Source organism: Macaca mulatta, chromosome 3, assembly GCF_049350105.2.
Source record: "Macaca mulatta isolate MMU2019108-1 chromosome 3, T2T-MMU8v2.0, whole genome shotgun sequence".
NCBI lineage: Eukaryota > Metazoa > Chordata > Mammalia > Primates > Cercopithecidae > Macaca > Macaca mulatta.
In genome coordinates this window covers 4852501-4859704 of record NC_133408.1, presented here as the reverse complement: position 1 = coordinate 4859704, position 7204 = coordinate 4852501, and the positions used below count along the sequence as shown (strand labels likewise).

Genomic DNA, 7204 nt, shown 5'->3' with positions numbered 1-7204 from the left:
GGAGTAGAGCGCCACATGGTGGTGGAAGGACCTTTGATGGTGCTGATCTCAGGGTCTATATTTAGTATCTAAAATAATTAACTGGTTGTTCACTGCCCAGATTCATTCATTCTTTGAACATTCGTTAAGTACTTATCACTGATATTTCAGACATAGTGTTTTTATCCCATAATATATATTATGTAATATATATTACATAATATTTATTATGTAAACAATATTACCAATAATAGAGTGGAAGAGAAAAGGAAGGAAGCAAGCTTCCAAAGAAATAAACCAATGCAGAATTTAATAATGTCTCACTAATCTGGTGGTTCTTCATCAGATATTCTGCGATCTTTATTAAAATGCAGGTGACCAGGCAGTACCCCAACACTTTCCTGTGGTGGGGAATCTCGTTAAGTTGGGGAGCAAGGCCCCCAAGTTTTGCCACAGAGCAGGGTAAGACGAAGTTCTTCCCTTCTTCCTGGACGCTCAGCTGTGGATTTGTGGCTCTCGGCCAGACAACTTACCGAAACCTCAGTAAGTACATACACCTGTTTGAGATGTTTGCCTGTATACCCTCTCATGAATTCTCTGTGAGGTCCTGTCTGGCTATAAGGCCCCATTGCTTTAAAGACAGCAACTTATAATAACTTAAAATGTCTGTTTTGCCTGGACCCACCATGGAAAGAATTGAATTAACCTGAAGTGTGTTGCAGTGAGTTCTGTGATGTATACATTGCTGGGAGCAAAGCAAAGCAAGGGTGAGGGGCATCTGTGACTGCACTGCAGGAATGGGAGAGGGGCCGGGGCTGTCTTCAGAAGTGGCTGTACCATGACGGTGTCTGCAGGCAACAGTGTTGTCGCAGATGGCTGTGGGCGATCTGACCATGCTCTCAACTGCTGGGGCTGCCCAGGTCCCTGCCCTTTCCTCAGCTGGCTCTCTGGCTTTTCCTCAATCCCATGACTGTTGGTTATTCAAGGGAGGCTGGTTTCTGTCATTCCAAAACAGGAATCCAGGCCCACGCCCCTCACCAGGGAGGATTCCCTGACTGCTCGCCTGACAGGTGCTGCTGACTGGTGCACAGGACTGGCACCCCCAACAGTACACTGGGCAGATACCGCTGACTGTAGGTAGGGATGGTGCCCCCCAACTGTACACTAGGCAGGTGCCTCTGGCTGTAAGTAGGGATGGTGGCCCTCACTATACCCCAGGCCAGTCCCCATGACTACACAGGAGGCTGGGACCCCTGACTCTACCCTGGGATGGAAACCCTAACCATACACCAGACAGGTACCCCCTGACTGTAAGCTGGGATGGGATCCCTGACTGTACTCCAGGCAGGTACCTCTGTTAACTGACAAATGATGAGGTTCATGAATGTGGGAAGGAAAGTTTTATTTCTCATAGAGTTGCAGCCTGCATGGTGGCCATTCTGACAGGCTGGGAAGCATAGCCTCCAGCCAGAAGCCACAAACAGGCACCTCAAGGGAGGAGCAAAGGGAAGAGGAATTTATGCTGGTGGCATGGCTGAATATACATATTCAATTAGCTCTAGGAGAGCCATGAATATTTATTTATACAAGGAGAAACACATGCATGTGCAACTGAGCTTCGGGCCTCTCCTTGGGGCACATGTTAAAATAAAATGGCAGCATTAAGCTGGGCATGGTGGCTCACACCTGTAATCCCAGCACTTTGGGAGGTTGAGGCAGGCAGATCACCTGAGGTCAGGAGTTCGAGACCAGCCTGGCCAACATGGCAAAACCCTGTCTCTACTAAAAATACAAAAATTAGCTGGGCGTGATGGTGGGCGTCTGTAATCCCAGCTACCTGGGAGGCTGAGGCAGGAGAATCACTTGAACCTGGGAGGCGGAGGTTGCAGTGAGCCAAGATTGCACCATTACACTCCAGCCTCGGCAACAGCAAGAAAGAAAATCAGGCCAGGCGCGGTGGCTCACGCCTGTAATCCCAGCACTTTGGGAGGCTGAGGCGGGCAGATCACGAGCTCAGGAGATCGAGACCATCCTGGCTAATACAGTGAAACCCCATCTCTACTAAAAATACAAAAATTAGCCGGGAGTGGTGGCGGGCGCCTGTAGTCCTAGCTACTCGGGAGGCTGAGGGAGGAGAATCACTTGAACCCGGGAGACGGAGGTTGCAGTGAGCCAAGATCACACAACTGCACTTCAGCCTGGCAACAGAGCAAGACTCTGTCTCAAATAAAAAGAAAAGGAAAACAAAAAAATGGCAGCATTAGCCCCATCCAAGGGTGGAGTGTTTGGCCCTCTGACATCAAAAGGTGAAGCCGAGGGCATGAAACCTCACTGGGCATCCTCTGTAGACTGTCTAGATCCACTCCACAGCCTCTCGTCAGGCAGGAATGCTGGTTGGTTGCTTGTTGAAAGCACGAAAGAGAGGGGCGGAGTCCAGTGGTGGGTGGATGTCAGGGCGGAGTCTGTTGAAAAGGCTGCTTTCTGTTTAGCCCTGAGGAAAGAAAGCAAGGGAAGTTAACGAGGAAGGGGACATAACGAGGTATGTCCGACCTCCCATCCCATCAGGGCCAGGAAATCGGTTTCCCTGGAGTTCCTTTGGGCCAAGAGGAGGTCTGTTCAGTCAGTTGGCCGACTTAGGAGTTCGTCTTTCTCAGCCGTGACTGTACACCTGGCACGTACCCCTGACCATATACCAGGCAGGTATCCCTGACTGTACTCCCAGCAGGTACCCCTGACCTAGCGTGTGACCTGTACATGAGCTGGTACCCTGGCTGGTGCACATTCTTTGTAGGTCCAGTCTTACTGACAGGCTGAAACAATTAGCTCCGCTTTTATTTCTAGGTTTCAGACCCATCATAAGGCCATGGTCGATTTCTCCCACTCCCCAAGGGACACAGTCAAGAGAGATTGTTGTCTCATAAGGGCCTTCTTTCAATGATTATTTTTGCATCTGAAAGAGGTAACCCACCATCGCCTGCCAGAAATGAGGGAAACAGACCGTGTCCTGAACTACTTCCCACATACAAATCACTGCTTGTTTCACAGGACATCTCAGTGCCAACGACTCCCTCGCAGCCCATTACTCCCCCAGCATCTTCCGAAGGCTTGCGTTTTCTCCATGAGCCATTACCTCTTGAAAAACTTTCACAAAGAAGACATAAGGGCTTAAGTGGCATGGAAAGTGGGTTTCACACAGTGAGTCTATTTGAAAAGATCTTCAGGGGCTTCCAAATCCCTCTCTCAGGGAGCAATTGAAACTTCACACCACTCATGGCAACACTCTCTTTAGGTTAATTCAATTCTTGTCTTGGTGGGTCCAGGCAAAACAAACGTAAGTTACTGTAAGTTGCTGTCTTTAAAACAATGGGGCCTTATACCCAGACAGGACCTCACGGAGAATTCTTGAGCGCGTATACAGGCAAAAATCTCAAACTGGTGTGTGTACTTACTGATATTTCTGAAATAGGAAAAATCTACTCATACTCCCTGGGAGGAATAAGCCCTCCTCTTGTCCCCACTGCTGGCAGGCCACATTGTCTCGTGTTCTCCCAGGACAATGCTCAGATTGGACCTGTTGTCACTGTGGGGTGGCCTGCAGTGGAAATTCCTAACATGAATGATTCATTCAACACAGAAACTCTGGAGAGCCACCATCTTCGTCCGAAACGGTCTAAAGGTGAAGGTGGATCAGGGCATGGCTCACAGGAACTATTGTCAACTTGACTTGACAAAACTTGAAAAGGTTGAAAATGGCGCCAGCAGGCACAGGTAAGCCCTTTGAGTTAAATCATCTTTTTTCCCCTCAGTACTTTTATGTTGTGCGTGATGCGAGTGAAAAACGTGATATTCAATCCTGCTTCAAAAAAATTATAAGGGACTGGCTCTGGCGACAGAAAGCTGGCAGAAGTCACAGATTTCAGGAATAAATCTAAACATCTGTCCAAGGCATCCCATTTTCCATATGGACGAGTTAGAGCACGTCCAGAAATTTATACCTTTTTTTGTATTAGTATATGAAAGAAATGCAATTAAAAGCTAAAAATAAGAAAACATCTACTATTAAAACACAAAGACATTTACAAAGACAGCCGCACCTGTCACAGCGTAGGGCAAGCGTGGGCGTTAAGCTCATCTGTCCATTGTTAGCAATCTATTGGGAACTTATTGTAAACAAGAAATGGGTTAGATAGTAAAGATGCCAGATAAGTCTTGAAACACCTGATCTCCATCCTCAAGCAGCTCATGCTATAGTTGAATGTCAGGAATCAGGAAAAACACACTTGTTCTTGTTACCCAACATGAGCGATTTAGCAGCCTTCTGAATAGCTTTGCAGAAGATAGATGTTTTATTCTACCTTATAAACTGTGAGTCCAAGGCCAGGTGCGGTGGCTCACACCTGTAATCCCAGCACTTTGGGAGGCCGAGACAGGTGGATCACCTGAGGTCAAGAGTTCAAGACCAGCCTGGCCAATATGACAAAACCCCATCTCTACTAAATATCCAAAACTTAGCCTGTCGTGGTGGCGGGCGCCTGTAGTCTTAGCTACTCAGGAGGCTGAGGCAGAAGAATCACTTGAACCCAGGAGGCAGAGGTTGCAGTGAGCCAAGATCGCACCACTGCACTCCAGCCTGGGCAACAGAGCAAGACTCCATCTTAAGAAAAATAAAAAGTAAAATAAACTGCGAGTCCAACACTCTTGTTTGGTCATTCCATTCTGACTGCATAGATGCTCTAAAAGTATAGACAGTTTCCACTTCAATCCTTCTCTACTTTCCTTTAACATCAACACCATTTAGCCAGAATGACAAGTGGTCAGAACACCAAAGAGTAGAAAGAACACCCCGGTGCTTGCCCTCATTCCTCTGAATTAGTGATGTCCACCAATGTGGGCTGCTCTTCTTCCCCAGGCAGGGTCTGTGCTTCTTCCTTAAGCCCCAGTGCCCTCATGCAATCTAGTGCCTCCCTGGGATTCTTTGCTCCGTGTCTGTCTCCGTGCTAGGCCTCTATGAGGACGAGCTGTGGTTACTCAACCTGGATCTCGTGGCCTCAGCTCAGTGCCCAACACATATCAACATTCAAAATCATACTGCTGAATGAATGAGTGAACAGATGGTACATCAACCTATTTGCTGTTATTCTTCACAAGGGCAGTGCATAGAGCTCTCGGGTTCAAGATTTAGCCACTGTCATATACCCACTGCTGTTGAACTTGAAGGCATCACTTCCCTCTGCTCCTGTACCGGCCTGCCAGTGGCTGAACTTGGTGCAGGATGGGTCACTGCCATATCGGAGATGCCAGCTGGCCTCCCCTGTCTTCCTGGTCATCACTCAGGGCAGGAGGAATCCGTCAGCGCCTGGTGCCACGTGCCTCTCGTTAGAAGGCTGAGCCCATCTACCACCCTGTCACTGCCACCTTTATTCACCCATTCCTTTAAAACAAATGAATTCCTATGATATGTCCGGCATCATGCTGGGTGCTGCGGCGATTACAGAGGGAAATAAGATATACTGCCAGTCCTCAAGGAGTTTGCAGTCCAGTAGGGGAAAAACACATCTAGATCCTGTAAACTAAAAATAAAATCCTAAGCCCCCCCCACCCCCACACAACCATCTAAACGGACTTCCTCCTCAGCCAGGGCAGTCTTAAAATTTAACCTGAAAGCCTGGTTCAGGCCATGAAGGACATGGGGGTCGGACACGCCTGATTATGTTGACCTCTCCAGCGTTAACGTCAACACAGACTTTAAGAAACATTTGACAGCCTGTTCTCCCTGAAGTCTGACAGCTAAAAGTTTCATCTGCATCATCAAGCTTTGGTCTTCACAGTGTCTTATCACAGCCCAAACATTCCCTTTCTATTGATCCCAGATCTTCAGACAAACTCAACCAATTGTCAACCAGAAAATGTTTAAATTCACCTACAGCCTGCAAGCCTCCTACTCTGAGTTGCCCCATCTTTCTGAACCAAACCAATGTATTTCTTAAATGTACTTGATCGATGTCTCATGCTTCCCTAAAATGTATGAAACCAAGCTGCACCCCGACCACCCTGGGCACATGTCAGGACTTCCTGAGGCTGTGTCACGGGTGTGCGTTCTCAACCTTGGCAAAATAAAGTTTCTAAATTAACTGAGACCTGTCTCAGATTTTCTGGGTCTACCACCCTGCTGTACCAGAAGAGTCAGGAGACAGCCAGAGAAAGAGGTTCAGGGGGATGAAGCACCCCCAGCAGTGCCAAGTCACCTTCTACAGCTCGACTCACTCAACCATCCAAGACCACTTGGCTTTTTTTTTTTTTTTTCCTGCACAAGCTGTGCTTTGAAGTGTGTGGGGTCTTAAAAATCCTGCCCATTCTATTTTGATCAGGCTTCTGTCGTCTGCATTGCCATCCTGGGACAAGCTGTCAGTCACTGTCTCCCTGAAATGCACGTGGAAATGCACAGGCTAATCTAGGGACAGCTGGATACATGACTAATAGTAACGAGGAGCTCATGAGAGCCTGTGAGTTGAGATGCGGTGGAGATGGACTGGTCGTTAGCGTTCCCCAGGTTTATAACCTTCCTTTCTGCACCCCTCATGCCTTCCTGTAGTTGTCAGCATCCTGGATTTTCCTGATCAGGGGGCAAAGAGAATGGGGGCTTTCCCCGGGGCTTGACGTGGCGGCTGGACCCACACTGCAGGATGTCCCGCCCCGCACCAGCAGCCCCACCCCAGCCCCAGCCACAACACTCTTGGCCCCAGCTGTATCCTGAATTTGCAGGAAGCAGGAAGTTCAATACAAGAGGAGAAGAGCCTGTGGGTTCTTTAGAATGCAGATTCCCACGCCCACCCTCAGAGATTCTGATCCATTTGGTCCAGGCTGGGGCCCAGGCATCAGCATTTTTAACACTCCCCGGCAGATACTCACAGGCATCCAGAGTCAGGAGTCCCTGCTCTGCCGAAGGACTTTCTAAACGGCGGACTCCGAGCCCTAGACAGTTTTCTCCTCCTGGGCTCTGCTTTTTCGGGGCTCTGTAGCACGTTCCTACAGACATCTTTACTCAGAACACTGATTTTTCTGAAATTTTTGAAATAATTTAGTAGCTTATTTCACAGGAGAAGCCACTATTTCTTTTCCAAAACAATTTAGTAAAATAGCTATTTTTCATATCCACCAATTTCTGAGGTGAAATTTTGTGTAAAACAGACACACACGCTAGTCACGTAACACCAGCCAAGGTTGT

General features: G+C 48.1%; 1 long non-coding RNA gene across 1 annotated transcript in view; it reads left to right on the top strand.

Moving 5' to 3' along the window:
* Positions 1-2470: 2470 nt before the first annotated feature.
* The window catches only part of LOC144339608 (uncharacterized), a 12638-nt gene continuing 7904 nt past the window's right edge, over positions 2471-7204 (top strand). The window contains exons 1-2 of the long non-coding RNA XR_013414851.1: positions 2471-2518; positions 3614-3747. This is a non-coding gene — a long non-coding RNA (uncharacterized LOC144339608). The remainder of the gene's footprint in view (positions 2519-3613; positions 3748-7204) is intronic.